We start from the raw sequence: 15,886 nt of genomic DNA on the forward strand, positions 1-15,886 counted from the left end.
GTGCTAAAATGAAATGTTTCCTATTCAAAAAGGAATTTCTCTGAATATAAAGTTGACTTGAAGACATCTGCCATAATTTTTTCATTAATTGATTTTTCTGTTAAATATTGAACAGAATATTTCTGCCTGCCCTCTTTGTTTTTTCTTTAAATAAACTTTTAATTTTAAGAAAACTATCAATTCACATGCAATTGTAAGAAATGATATAGAAATATCCCATGTGCTCCTTACCTAGTTTCCTTTAATGATAACACTTCATAAAACTGTAGCAAAATATCACAACCATGGTATTGACATGGATTCCGCCAAGGTACAGACAGATCCTTCACCATAAAAATCCCTCACATTGCACTTTTGTAGGTAAACCTACCTCTCTCTGTCCACCCCCAACTCCACTAATTTGTTCTCCATGTCTACAATTGTGTTGTTATAAAACATTTTATAAATAAAATCATACACTATATGGACTTTTGCAATTAACTTCATTCACTCAGTGTAATTCCCTGGAGATTTTTCCAAATTGTTGTGTGTATCAATAATTAATTCTTTTTTGTTCCTGCATAGTATTCCAGAGTGAGTATGTAGCACTGTTTGTTTAACCATTCACACTTTGAAGGAAATCAGGGTTGTTTCTGGCTTTTGGTTATTACAAATAAAGCTGTTATAAACATTTGTGTATAGGTTTTTAAGTGACATATTTTTCATTTCTCTAAGACAAATACCTGAGAGAACAGTTTGGGGGCCATATAGTAGTTGCATGTTCAGATTTTTTCTTCTGTGATAGCTTTATTGAAATGTAATTCTCCCATTTAAAGTGTACAATTCAATGGTTTTTTAGTATATTCATAGAACTGTGCAACCATTGCTATTTTATATTAAATTTACAACTTTCTCATCACCTCAAAAAGATACCCTCAACCCCTGAGCTATTACTTCCCAATTTCCCTAACCCTCCAGTCTTACACAACCACTAATCTAATTTCTGTCTTCAAATAGTAGCCATTCTGGACATTCCATATAAATGCGATTATATCACATGCAGTTTTTTTGTGATTGGCTTCTTTCACTAAGCATAGTGCTTTCAAGTTTCATTCATATTCTAACATGTATCAGTACTTTGTTCCTTTTTATGGCTAAATTACATTCTATTATATAGATTTTGTTGATCCACTTGTCAGCTGATGGACATTTGAGTTGTTTCCGCCTTTAGTTATTATGAATAATGCTGTTATAAATATATCTGACTTTTTTATTCCAAATGTAGAGGACATGAAGTGGTATCTTCATGGTTTTGATTTGCATTCCCTGATAACTAATGATACTGAGCATCTTTTCATATGTTTATTGGTCATTTGTGTATCTTTTTCTGGAGAAATGTCTTTTCAAATCCTTTTCTCATTTTAAAAATTGATTGTCTTTTTATGGATGAGTTGTAGTTGTTCTTCATATATTTTGGATATTAGACCTTCACTAGATACATGATTTGCAAATATTTTCTCCTATTCTGAGGGTTGTCTTTTGCATGTTTAGTTTTATAAAAAACTACCAATCCATTTTTCATAATGGGCTTACCATCTTACATTCCTACCAGTAATGTATGAATGTTCATTTATCTGCATTCTTATCAGCATTTGATGTTGTCATTCTTTTAATTTTATCCATTCTGACAATTGTTTAGTGATATTCTCATTGTGGCTTTAATTTTGTATGCCCTAATGGCTAATGATATTGAACATCTTTTCATGTGCTTATTTGCCAGCTCTATACTTTCTTTAGTGGGGAGGAATGGGATAGGAGACTCATTGGGGAGGGTACAGATTAGAACAGAGGACTTTCAGGTTTCACTCTATGTATTTCTGTGTTGTTTGAAATTATTTTCACAGTAAGCTTTTTCATGCATTTCTCTAGTACTTATAATATTTTTAAGATACATTTGGTGTATATATATTCGATTGTTGCCAACATCAAGTGCCTCTTACAATATAAGTCAAATCGAACCTATTTGATTTAAAAGAGCATATAGGAGTGATATAATATTAGAAACCTGAAAATCAATATAATTTCCCACATGATTTATCAGACTCTTAGATACGTGCTGTTTTTCAGGGATTACTACCAGATTTTACTAATCAACTCCCTTGGTGTTTTAGACAAAAGCAAATCTGGTGCTCATTAGTGAGTCATTCCCTAGCTCTGATAGAACAACCAACTTGGGATTTCAGAGGCACAGAAGTGAGTGTTGACCTACTCCTAGACTGTAAGCAGCAGAGATTGTAAAAAGTCCACCGTTGTTTTCATAGGCCTTCCTAATGAGGCAATCATTTTAAATTTATTTTCTGAAGACTTGTTGAATCTGTGTCAATCCGTCACAGCCGCCCAGCGTCCTGCAGCACTTGAAAATTGCCTTTGTATGGTTGCCATGTTTATCAGCCAGGGCTTTTGTTTACGAGTGACTGAAACATCCCTGGCTATCTTAAGCAAAAGAGTGATTTTTCAGAAGGTCATCTGGGCTGATTGAATTGATGAGAAGCCAGATGACCAGGTTTGAGAAATGGGAATAATCTCAGGGAGGACTGTACAACCAGGCTGAGTAAGAGAAACCTTGGCAACAGTCACCCAACAAGACAACAAGTACTCTAACTCTGTGATAACTCTGACCTACATCTGTTCCCTCAACCTTACATGATAAAGTGCAGGACGGAGTGTTCAACAGGCGGACCCAAAGTCATATGTCCCCTGAATCTGTCAAGGCCAAGTGGCTGCTATCATCCACTGAAAATCCACATATTGGGAGATTTCTCAAAAAGTGGATGAGAGAGCTGAAACTAAATGCCACAGCTTGCATGGTAGCCATGGCCAAGGGCAAAATTAGTCAGCCTGATTATGGACTTTTTTAACTTGTTTCTCTGGAACTCTCATAGTGATATCAGAGCACAGTTCTTGAGTTCCCCTTGCTTGTTCACATGATCACTTTTTTCCATGAATAGTATTTTACTAGTCTATAATTCATATGCAATTATAAAGTGGACTTCTTTCATTAGCAATCAATAAACAGCCAAATATTGGGGAAAGGAGGTCTTTAAAAATATCAAAAGCAAAGAACAAGCTACTATGGATCTCTTTTTTCCAGGTATAGGAAGTTCTAATCAGCTTGAAATAGGTAAAGATGGGGGATTTAACAAATGCATTAATATTTTCTCTTCTGAAATCCTGTTAAAATGACACTAAATGAATGTACTTAAAAGAGATCTTTACTTAATATGAAGGTTTTGGAAGATAGAAAGATGCAACTACCTTAACAGAATAAGAAAGGTAAATTCTATCTTAGTAGTGAGGGAACCTGACATGTAACCATCACACTGCAGATAAAAGAAAAAAAGCTCAGGAATTGATAGTATCTCTACTGTAGAAATGGTAACAATGTGAGGATTGATTGAAAGTCTGTTGAGGAATCATCGGAACTTTCAAATCCACATCCCAACTCTGGTGCGCTTGACCACTGCTCATTTCCTCCTCATTTAGAAAACTGCAGAGTTTTTGTTTTTGTTTTTTTCTCTAAGGGGGCAGAATAGAGGATCTCCACATAGGATAAAATCAGTTACAATAAAGAAGGGAGGTAACATACTAAAAATAGGGGGAGTAAGTGGATATTTGCATAATGAATGGTAAGGCACAGGCCCCCTTTCCCCACACAGCTCCCAGGTATGGCAACCAGCCTATATCTTCCAAACCAGTTATTAGAAGATTCTTATCTGGGAACAGGACCAGCCTAAGAGTTCAGACCTAAAGACCCTGACATTGAGAGTTTCCCAACAACACAGCCCAGCCAGATCACATTAGACCACAGCCAACAATACTTATCTGTCTACTTGGGCTTCCATTCATTTTTTTAACTTCCAATTCTCAAATATGAGGTAGTACTCAAGGGTTACCAGAAATTAAGAAAACATCTGATATAAAAACCAATGATTAAAAACAAATGAAAAGACTACGCTGATGAGCAGTCACTGTAATGGGGTATGTGGTGGGGACTTGATAATAGGGGGAGTCTAGTAACCATAATGTTGCTCATGTATTTGTACATTAATGATACCAAAGTAAAATAAATAAATAAATAAATATATTATGCCTGGACTTTCGGGGAAAAAAAAAAACAAATGAGACAAATGAAAAGAACTTGAAGGAAACAGAGATTAAGCCTAGAGAAGAAAACTTCAAAATCCTGCAGATCCAATATCTTCAAACAGTCAAAAGAAGATATTACATGCATGAAATATAATTACCTGATTTTAAAATGCCTCACTCCAGTAGAAAAAAAGTGATGTTGGAAAAAATAATGGCAGAGGTGAAAACCTCAGTAGAAGTGTTGGAAGATAAAGTTAGGTAGATCTCTCAGCAAGTAAGCAAAAAAAGATAAAGAAGTGTAAAAGACAGGAGAAAAGATCAGGAAAACTATAGGGTAAGACAAGAATTCCAACATCTAACATATAGTAATATGAATGCTGGAAAGAGAGAACTTAGGAAACAGGAGAAAATCAGCAGCAACATAATCAAGAAAAATACCCAATACTCAAGGGCATAAACTTCTGGGTTCTAAGAAGTCAGAACCCAGAAGTTCGTCCAACAAATGATAGGAAAATTTTCTCAAGAGGATACAACACTGTGAAATTTCATACCACCAGCAAGAAAGAGATTCTGAGGTTGCGAGGACAGAAATTCAGGAAACAAAATATCATCAGACTCGTCAACAGCAACATTGGAAGCTTGAAGCAATGAAGCAATGTCATTCAAATTCTGAGAAGGATTAGTTTTCACTGAGAATTCCATAATTACCAATCAAGAGTATCAGACAGGATCCTGGCAGGAAAAAGATGGTACCCTCTGGGGGGTGGGGGGTGGGATCATGGAGGAGGTTTAATAAAGGGACCGGCTGTAAATATCTGGGCAGAGCACTCTTACCACTAGGGCACAAAGGGAGGAATTTGTTACCAGTGCCCAGCGGGTAGCTGCAGGCAGAGAGCCTCGAGACAGGGGCTGTATACTTTGGTAGAAAATAGAAAAATAAATAAATGAACAAACAAAACCAAAAAGAAAATGCAGACAACTGCCTCAAGCTGGAAAAAATGGAGGCCAGGAAACATATACCCAACCTCTCTCCACCTGCCCATGTTTCCCACTGGCCAGACAGCCTGAAGACCAGATGTCGTCTATAAACTTCAGCCTCCCAGGAAACTGAGCAGGGTGAAGATGTGTAGATTAAGTTATAAAGACTAACTTTGTTAAAAGGGGAAAGGCTTTAGAATAATATATGTGACCTTTTAACAATCAATATTATCTTAGCTATTATTATTGTTGTTAGTTTCACCATCATTATTAGCAGGGAACTATTGAAGTGCACATAAAACTAAACATTGGCAAACTTTCTAACCATTTTCTAAATGCTTTTCCTCTTTCCCTGATAAGATTCTTCAACACAAATACATAAAACGTATTATAAAATTTTATTGGCATAAAAAAAACAATTTTCCACTGATTCCTGGGGACTTCTCAGATTTTTTCCAAATTTATTAGTGACACATCATCTGGAATAAATTTTTGTTGGACTTACTGGTAGTGATGTGTAATTCAGAAGTAGTATGATGGGGCTGAGATAACTATAAGGAACAGATTTTCCAGGAAAATGTGATGGCATTAATAACATCTTCCCATGAAGTAACTTACTCAGATCACCATAGGGCAGTGTTTTGCAAAGTAAGTACTATAATCCCCCAAAGTGCTGAATAGGAGGGGGTAAGAGATTAAGGTGAGTGGAGCCCATATAATAATAGAATTGGATCAACTTTCAAAATATGATTAGCTCAAAACACAAATTACTACACAAAACTTACTATTCAATGCCTCATCTCAAAAGTAACTATTATGATGCAAATTTACATGATAATGGATGCCTATTTTGGTCTACCAAATTAGCAAAGGTTTAAAAGTCATGCTACCCAGTATTTGTTGTAATGGTACTCATACTGAAGGTGGCGTGTATATTACTGCAAACCCTTCTAGAGGGCAAGCTGGTATTATGTATTAAAAGTCCTTAAAACATTCATACCCATTCACAGCCTATGCAGAGACAGATATGTAAAAAGACATCATACTATGCATAATAGAGATGTGTCCCATGTGCTTTGGAAACACAGAGGTGGAAACGACTCAAGTGAATAATTGTTTAAGAGAAGCACAGAGGCAAAAATGATTCGAGTAATTAAATGCTCAAGAGAGGAAAAGATCACCTCACAAATGAGTTGGCATTCAGATAGGATTTCAGAGAAGTAATGAAAATTCACCTGACAGAGAGAAAATTTCAGGAGTCGTCACATTCTGAGTTACCCATTGCTGTGAGAAAACAGAGACATGAAAGGCAAGGCATTTTCATCAATCATGAGACTTTTAATGTGGCTGGGAGAGATGGGAGATAGTGTCTGCAAATAAAGTGTCATCATTTGAAAACCAATGGACAATGACGAAGAGAAAAGCATCTGCTTTTCGGTAAGGTGGACATGGCTTTTAAAACCAGAATGCAGAGAGACGTTAAACAATTGCCCATTGGGAACACTCCTCCTCCTCCCAACCACAAAAGAGACCTAATCTGGCAAAAAAGGTAAAACAACAAGGCTGACACAGAAACAAATATATAAGAAGCTAAAGTGGAGTTCATCCCACAAAGGTCAGGTTCGCAAGGAGTGGAAGAATAGGCATGAGATGGTCAGTGGCAAGTACCCCCTCAAAAGGCTCTCCTTAAGACTAACGAGAATTAGGCTGGAGGTGGATTAATGATTGTACATTGAGCATTGACTCCCCTATACAGAATTTTATTGTTGTTAACAACCATTTGATCAATAAATATGAGAGATGCCCTCTCAAAAAAAAAAAAAAAAAGGCTCTCCTTCGGTCTCTCCATCTCTTCTCATTTGGGAAATGCCTGACAAAGAAGTGGCTGGCCAGTGGTCAGAGTACAGAGTGCCCTCCAGGTCACCCCCGCTCACATCCTGCTGTGCACTTTTTCTCTGACTTGCTGGGAGGGACAAAAACTCAGAAGGGAAAGAAAGAGAGGAAATTCCACTTGGAGAAACCTAAATGCACTACTGTATCTTGGTATGCCTTTCTTCTCTGTATTTCCTCAAGCACGCACACATGTGCACGTGTGCATCCCTGTGTGCATATGTGTGTGGGGGCAGGGAGAGAGGAAGAGAGGAGGAGGAGGGTGGGGGAGAGGGAGAGAAGAAAGAGGAGAAGGAGGAGAAGGGAGGGAGAGGGAATTCGAAGTTATTCAATTGCCAATTGGTCTGCAATCCTGCGGCCATCTTCACCCTGTGAAGGGGGAGAGATGTGAGGATAATGACAACTTACAGGCAAGATCTTTTAAATACGGATTTATGTTTTATTCCAATTTGCAGATCAAGTATTCAGGGACTAGTTGTCATGTACCACAATTAATTTTCCAAAATTAAGAATGCATCTGGATTATGCTACTCCAATAAAATACCTGACGAGGACTTTGAAAAATGTGTTAAAAAACACCAAGAGAATTAGCACTCCCTGAGTGCCTGCTACTGAGTACCTGTCACCTGGTACTGGAAACTCTCCTTATATGTTAACTCACTTAAACCTTACAGGAACCCTCCAAACGACATATTAACCCACCCTTTACAGACAAGTGAGCTGAAGTGCAGGGAGATAAAGTGACATGCTCAGGGTGACAAAGCTAAATCATCTGACTTCAAATCTGTTCTCTTCCTAGTATCATACTGTCTCTCTTACAGTTATCGTCATTATTATGATTAGTTCGCTGCTCAGGTTGAAGGCCCTATTTTTCAAGCTACATGTATGCATTCAATAGAATATGTGCTATGTTGGGGCTGGGCTTTCCCAGGACAGTGCTGTTTCCAAAGAATGTTTGTCCATGTGCTCAGTGAACCTTGCTGTCTATCAGTGATATGTCCTGAATCATTTTTGTTTCAGAAAATGTCACTATTACAAGAATAAACTCTTCTTAAGAAAGTCTGGGAGAAATTTATTCTACCTGGAGAGACTAAAGGAAGGTTTCACAAGAGGAGAGGGAGCAAAACTTTGAATAATGAAGGTAGTTTTTTCTACTGGATAAAGGGGGAATATAAATGCATGAGGTATGTTCAGAAATGGCAAATACCAACATCCAAAGAAAAACGGCAAATGTTGTGTGAAAAGCAATGTGCACGCCCCTAGCACTGGAACTCAGTGGATCCAAGGGCACAGAAGAAATGAAATATGGAAACACGTCATAGTGATACTTGAAATCCCTTTTATTATCATAAGGTAGATTCATGAGCGCTGACATTCCTGACCTTCATGTCTTCCTGCCCAAGACAAAAAGGGGATAAAAGGCCTGCAGTTCTGGGATCTCCTATTCAGAGAAATTCCACGTTCTTAGAGATAGCAGAGATTTCCCAAACCTTAGACATGCTTCCATGGAAACTGAGATCACTGGAAAGCAGCATGCCTGCAGACATGGCATCCTTGGCCCTGTGCCATGTAACCTCAGTCGAGTCTAGTAATCATTGCCAGTCCTTAAAACTTGACCAGTATTGGGGTTCAGCCTAGCATAAAAAAGAAGTTCCAGCACAAGAAATACAAAATGATCAATAAACATATGAGAATATATCCAACCCCATGGTTTTAGAATCTACCTAAATAAATGTGAAAATTATGAGACTATAAGTCACATCTTAACATGACTACATATTTTCTTCTACTTAGTTAATCACACCTGTTTCTCTTTGCAAGTTTTCAAAATTTCTGCTTCAGCAACATGGATGGAGCTGGAGAGTATTATGCTCAGTGAAATAAGCCAAGCGGAGAAAGAGAAATACCAAATGATTTCACTCATCTGAGGAGTATAGGAACAAAGGAAAAACTGAAGGAACAAAACAGCAGCAGAATTACAGAACCCAAAAATGGACTAACAGGTACCAAAGGGAAAGGAACTGGGGAGGATGGGTGGGCAGGGAGGGATAAGGGGGGGGAAGAAGAAGGGGGGTATTAAGATTAGCATGCATGGGGGGGAGGGAGAAAGGGGAGGGTGGGCTGCACAACACAGAGAGGACAAGTAGTGACTCTACAACATTTTGCTAAGCTGATGGACAGTAACCGTAATGTGGTTGTTAGGGGGGACCTGATATAGGGGAGAGCATAGTAAACATAGTATTCTTCAGGTAAGTGTAGATTAAAAATTTTAAAAAAATAAAAGAAAGAAAGAAAGAAAAGGGGGATTACTCCTTAACAGGATAAAACTATTGGTAAATCAAAGATCAACGCATGCTTTAAATATCCTTAATGTTGATCACTTAAAGGGTGTCAGATGATCAGCTATGGAGGTACTCTTTTCTGATAATATTCCTTTCTCTTAATTAAAAAAAAAAAAAAAAAAGCAGTTACTGTGTGCTGACCTCCAATGAGTTCTGCACAGTGGTATAGAGGGCATGTCAAAGTGTGGGCAAAGGGTCTGTTTGTTTCTACGCAGAAGATCAAGGCCTAGCTTGGATACCCAGAAAATGAACTAAGATACGATATGAGGAGGAGCTTCCGGCATCAGCACTCTCTGGAGGACTCGTGCCGGGGGATGATCATCAAAAAGCCTCCACAGGGATCCGGACGATGCTGCGGTTGTGGCTGCATCCAGCCCACCATCTCCTGGACTTGCCATAAGAAGGAGGAGGGAGATGTCTAGGCTGGCATGTGCATACAGTGAGACAACGAATTTGACTGGATCTGTACTGTTGGAACTCAACCAGGAGTTGGGAGGGGTGCAAGTTGTAGCACCCCAAAATCTCATGACTATAGACTATCTATGGTTAAAAGAACATATGGGATGTGAACAGATCCCAGAAATGGGCTGCTTTAATTTGTCTGATGGTTCAAGTACAGTTGGAAAATATCCATCATATCATAGATAAATTTTCACAAATGCCTAGGGTGCCTAAATGGTTTTCTTGGCTTCACTGGAGATGGCTGGTAATTATAGATTTGCTTTGTTTATGTCACCGTATTCCTATTATGTCAATATGTGTGTGCAAATTAGTTAGTAGTTTAAAACCTATACATACTTAAGGTACTATGCAAGAAGATATGTCAAAGAAATAATCAATCCTCCCAAGTTTCCTTCATATGCTACATCTATAGCTTTTCTTCTTCCTTCCTAATTACAAACTTTAAATAGAATTCGTGCCTCATATCGAATTTACCGAGTATCATAATTCCTCCAGGTGGTAAAGATACCTCGAGACAAGTGCTGGGCATAGAAGCCACAGGGCATAAATCTGCAAAGAAGTAAAAAGCTAACCTTTGCAAACAATATGGCTTCTCTCTCACTTACCAACTTTACATTTCCCTGTATGGCCCCGGAAGATGACTGGTTAGCCAGAGACGGGTAAGATTCCTCAAGGGAGGAACAACCTAAGACAGGCACAGTCGCAGGGGGGCCATCAGGTGAGAATTTGGGGATCAACAGAGGTGAGGCTCAGAACCTCACCCCCCCTGCTTTGAGAGAAATCTTCTGCATCTGTGGATGTCTTGCTGCCCTTGTCTAGCCTGGATTAATACTTAGTCCATAGGCACACACCTGATCATCTGATCATCTACATTTGCCTTCTTACAGCACTAAACTATGTTTTCTACCTTTATCTTGCATCTACCTACCACTTCAGCATTTTATTAAAAATAAAAATAATAATAATAATAGGAGAAATGTGGGATCAACATATAAATCAAGTACAAAAATCAAATGAATATTCATATTTGACCTGATGGCTTATAGGTCATATTGCATGATCAAAACCGAAAGTTTCTGTGATGACTGCCCTTGTACTGTTCACCATGTAAGAATTTATTCACTCTGTAAGAATTCGTTCACCATGTAAGAACTTGTTCGTTATGCTTCAGAAGATTGGAGACTGACGAGAATTAGGCTTGAGATGGATTAATGATTGTACATTGAGCATTGACCCCCCTATACTGAATTTTATTGTTGTTAACAACCATTTGATCAATAAATATGAGAGATGCCCTCTCAAAAAAAAAAAATAATAATAATAATAATAATAATAATAATAAAGAGAAATGTGGTATCCACATATAAATCAAGTATAAAAATCAAACGAATATTCATATTTGGACTGATTGTTTATAGTTCAGAATGCATGATCAAAACCGAAAGTTTCTGTGATGACTGACCTTGTACTGTTCACCATGTAACTTATTCACTATGTAAGAATTTGTTCTCCATTTAAGAACTTGTTCGTTATGCTTCAGACAATTGGAGACTGATTAAAGTTAGGCTTGGGGTGGATTAATGATTGTGCATTGAGCATTGACTCCCCTATACAGAATTTTATTGTTGTTAACAACCATTTGATCAATAAATAGGAGAGATGCCCTCACACACACACAAAAAAAGTACACACTTCCAATTGTAAAATAAGTAACTGGGATGTAATGTATAGCATAAGGAATATAGTCAAAATATTGTAACAACTTGGTATGGTGATAGCTGGTACCTAGAATTATCATGTATATAAATGTTGAATCACTGTGTTGTACACCTGAAACTAATGTAATACTGTGTGTCAACTACCCTTCAATAAAAAATAATTATCTACAAAAAAAAAAAAAAAAAAAAAAAAAAAAAAAAAATTTCTGCTTCATAATGATTTCCTGGTTTTTAGTCCTTTTACAAATGTATTCTTTTTTACTTTTTTTTTCTTTTGTGGGCTGTGGAATTTCTATATAGGAGAGAGTAAGAGCTACAGTCTGTTTTTAAATCTAACAGTATGCATTGATGCCATTGAAGCAAGGGTAAATAAAAAATTATTTCATAAGTATGTATATAGGTGTGTGTGCTTGTATATATTTATTTTTATGTATTTATTACCCAATAGCAAGGTATACCAAATATATGATATATATACACACATACTTCGCCATTGGATTAAAAAGTCTCTTTCCTTAAAACAGATTTCAGCCCTTAAATCTCTCACATAAATGCATTTCACTGGTCCAAGGAGTCACAGACATTCATGAACCGAAGGACTCCTGAGAAGTGTCTTGAAGACTGTAATAATTAAGGAAAGAAATATGCTGTAGACAGTTTCTTGGACTTTAAGAGGAGTCCTCCAGCTTCCAGGATAAAATCCAAACTCCTTAGGTTTGCAAAGATTGGCATGTGCCCCCCTCTGGCCTCATCTTTGACCACTTCCCCAGCTAGACTGAAGAACTTGCTGTCTTAGTGTAACTTGTCAGTGGCAAGAACATGGGCATAGTATTACCTTTCACTAAACCCCTTTCCAAAAGTTCCAAGAATCAAGCCAACCTGATAACTTTCCCAACAGATCATTGAGAACTCCATGAGATCGTGTTTGATTCATCTTCATAACCCCACCTAGTATACAATGTAACGCTCGACACATAAACTATGCCCTTTGTAAATATTTGTGAAAAATTATGTATTTGTGTGGAGGCTTAGGTCAAGATCAATTTTATATCTATAGCAAGTGCCCTGGAGAGTTAACCAAAGCAACTACGTTGTATGCCACGTAACCACAGCACAAATTTGTGAACTATAGTTTGGCTTTGACATTGATCCCATTATGGCTAATCTTACTCTCCTTGGTAAGACTATTCATCATATCACCCATTTACCTGGTAGGATACATAATACTCAGTTTTCTTAGGTGCTCATAAAGTTTTAATATTCTGTTTTAGGTATGATTTTTTGTATTCTTTAACAATCTCATTGCCATGTCAGTTAAGTTAATGCCTTTAAATATATGTGTATGAATCATAACTTTTTATTACACAAATGATACATATTTATTGAACAAAAACTTATAAAGTACCAAACAAAAAACAGAAAGAAGAAATACAAAGGCCCCCGTGGCTCAACCATGCAGAGATACTTGGCATTTGCATAAATATATATCCTTTTGGACTTTCTTCTCATATATATTTATGCATATCCCTCCTTTATCAAGATAGGATCATTCTGACTTAATACTTCTGAACCTAGTTTTAAAAAGTATTTAAAAAGCAAATTTTAAGTGAGCATATTTTAAATTTGTTTTCAGATATGTGTGCTTGTTTCTTAGTTCCAGCTTTATAGATCATAGCAATTTTTCCTGAAAGCAGATGTAGGCAGATGTGGGTCTCAATAACAAAAAGGAGTCCAAGTTTAAAAGAATTTCAGGTCAGCATAAGTAAGGACAGAAGAGCAGGGATTTACAACACAGTTAGAACTCAAGCAGTCTAAGTTTCTAAAGAGTTCTGTGATTCTCTAAATAGAATAAGGGTAGGCAAGAGGTAGGGAGGAACAGGTCAAGTTTTCAAGATTTATCAGAGGTACAGGGAACAATTTGATTGGAATGAATGCATATGGGGGAGTACTGGTGAAAAAATTTGGAAGGCAGATTGGGAAACTGTGTGTTGTAAGGAGGTGGGGTGGGGGAGGAAGAGATTAAGGACATTGATCATTACCTCCATTACCTGTTCTCCTCTCCTCCTCTCCCTCTTTCTCCCCTTGTCTAACTTTCACATCTGAATGTCCCTAGACCTCCAACCTTCTGAAGTCATCCTTTGCTTTAATACCCTACAAACTCACTTCCTCCTATACATCAGGACAGATTAAGTTTTGCAAACAGTAACAAACAACTCAAAATCTCAATGACTGAAAACAATAAATGTTCATATTTTATTCATCCTACATAACATCAGGAATCAATCAGGGATCCAGGTGATGGAGCAGCCAGCATCTCTAATGTTTCCCTCCATGCCAGAGGGAAAGAGAGTTCTGGACCATGAGCAATCAAATCCTCATCTCTGAAATAACATATATAATTTTTGCTCACAATTCATTCGTCAGGAAAAATCCCACGATCCTATCAAACCACAAGTGGGCCACAGAGTAAACATTACTGTGACTTGATGGGCATTATTACTATCACACCAGATACCTTTGGGAAGTCCAATTTCAGTTTCAGATCTCTTTCTGACATCTGTTTTCCCATAACCTTGGACACACATTATTCTGTAGAGTGTCATGTTCACTTTGTAAAAGATTTTTCAAGTAAAATAACTAAATGTTTCACTTTTCTTTATTTCTTATTGTTCTATATAGGCTCCATACTGCTCACTGGCCCTGTGAAAGTTAGCAGCCTCCCACTTGAAGATTCTTAAGTGTTTATTGAATGCATGAGTGGAATGCCACATATTTCATTTCTTTAGTTTTGTTCTATGCTATGCACTAGAATTTCTCTCCAAGTGTCTTAAATCATGCTAAGGGAAATGAGCTTTATTTCCTTTATTGCCTTTATTCCCATCTGAATCCATATGGAGATCTCAGGGTGATGGACATTCCTGTACTGTAAGCTCAGCCTTACTGGAAGTGTGTTTAAAGAGTCCCCTACTGATATGTTTTGTAAGTCACTGAGCTCCACCCTTTTCTTGTTTCTCCTCTTGCATCTTCCTTCTCTTTCCAAGATTACAAAATATAATCAATAAATGATATCATTTATGCTTTAATTTTCATACTGTGTGCCAAGGAATTGCAGTTTCCCACACTGTCTTCCTACTCAAATTGCCTTTTTTAAGTGTGATCTCTTAGAACTTGTTTCTCCTCCCCATTCCCTTCCTCCCCTCTGTCCACATTCGCGTGACACTTCCCATACCTTTTCTCTCTCAGCTGAGACTGAGCAGGTCAAAATGATTTTAAAATGCCTCCTCCTGTCTTTTGAGAAATGTTTGATACTCTACTTTGGAGTCTCTTTTTTCTTTAAAGTTTGTGTAACAGTGACATTACTAATGACTGGCTAGCTTAGGAGATCTTAGGCTTTTTCAATGTATTCTTAGCCCAAATCAGATGTAGAGATTCTCTCTACCTCATTTTGAGGTATCTAGTAGCTGCTTAGGCTTATGGGCATTGGGCTATTGTGGAAAAGCAACACAAAAAGGAGCTGCCTCTGCAAAAACAGTCTTGCTGGATTTTCAGCCAGTGACTGACAGGTGCAAAAGGGACCACTGCACCCCTGACAGACAGATCAAGAAATGGGGGATGAGAATGGTGAGGAGGCATGGCATTTATCCAGAGTGGAAGTGCACTGTGAAGTCTTCTGGGCCCTTGAAAGGAACTTTTATCAAGATATCTCCTCTCTCCTCCCCAGACACATCCTAGGTGTGTGTGCTGGGGGCTGGCCAGGGGGGTGCCTCCTTATCTTAGGTAACTTCCAGGGTGAGCTCAGAGGTAACACTGCCTTAGCCTCTTCTCCAGTTTATCCTCCCCTAAATTCCCACCCACACCCACTCCATCTTCTCCATATACGAACCTCATTTCTCCTCTTTTCTTCCACAGTAGAATTAAACACCCCCTCAAAACCAGAGCCCACATCACTAGGCAGTGCTTTCCGTTTGCTTGTGGTCGGAAGGACAGGGTTTCCAAACATTGTACGGAAGCGAGGAGAAATATTTGTACTTTGCATGGGGAGTTGGGAAGAGGGAAATCCTCCACCCTGAATTGGATTTATCTGTCAAAGCAATCATTAAATTTCCGTGCTAAAACAAGTTGAACATTCACACCCTGCCATCCTTGGAGTTTCATTAAATACAAATGAACAAAGATGGGTATTTGTTGTTAGTTATTTGACCTAAGCAAAAATTAATTTCCAATCCTTTCCTGAGAGTAACTTCTGATAAATGAGAACTAGGGGGAACTGAGTACTTTCAAAAGATGCAGAAAGGGGACAGCCAGAGAATGTGAGCTGATGAAGAGTGGGGGAGACTGTGACAGTTCTGCAGTAGACTTGCGCAAGTAAAG

Source organism: Manis javanica, chromosome 7 (genome assembly GCF_040802235.1).
Source record: "Manis javanica isolate MJ-LG chromosome 7, MJ_LKY, whole genome shotgun sequence".
Lineage (NCBI taxonomy): Eukaryota > Metazoa > Chordata > Mammalia > Pholidota > Manidae > Manis > Manis javanica.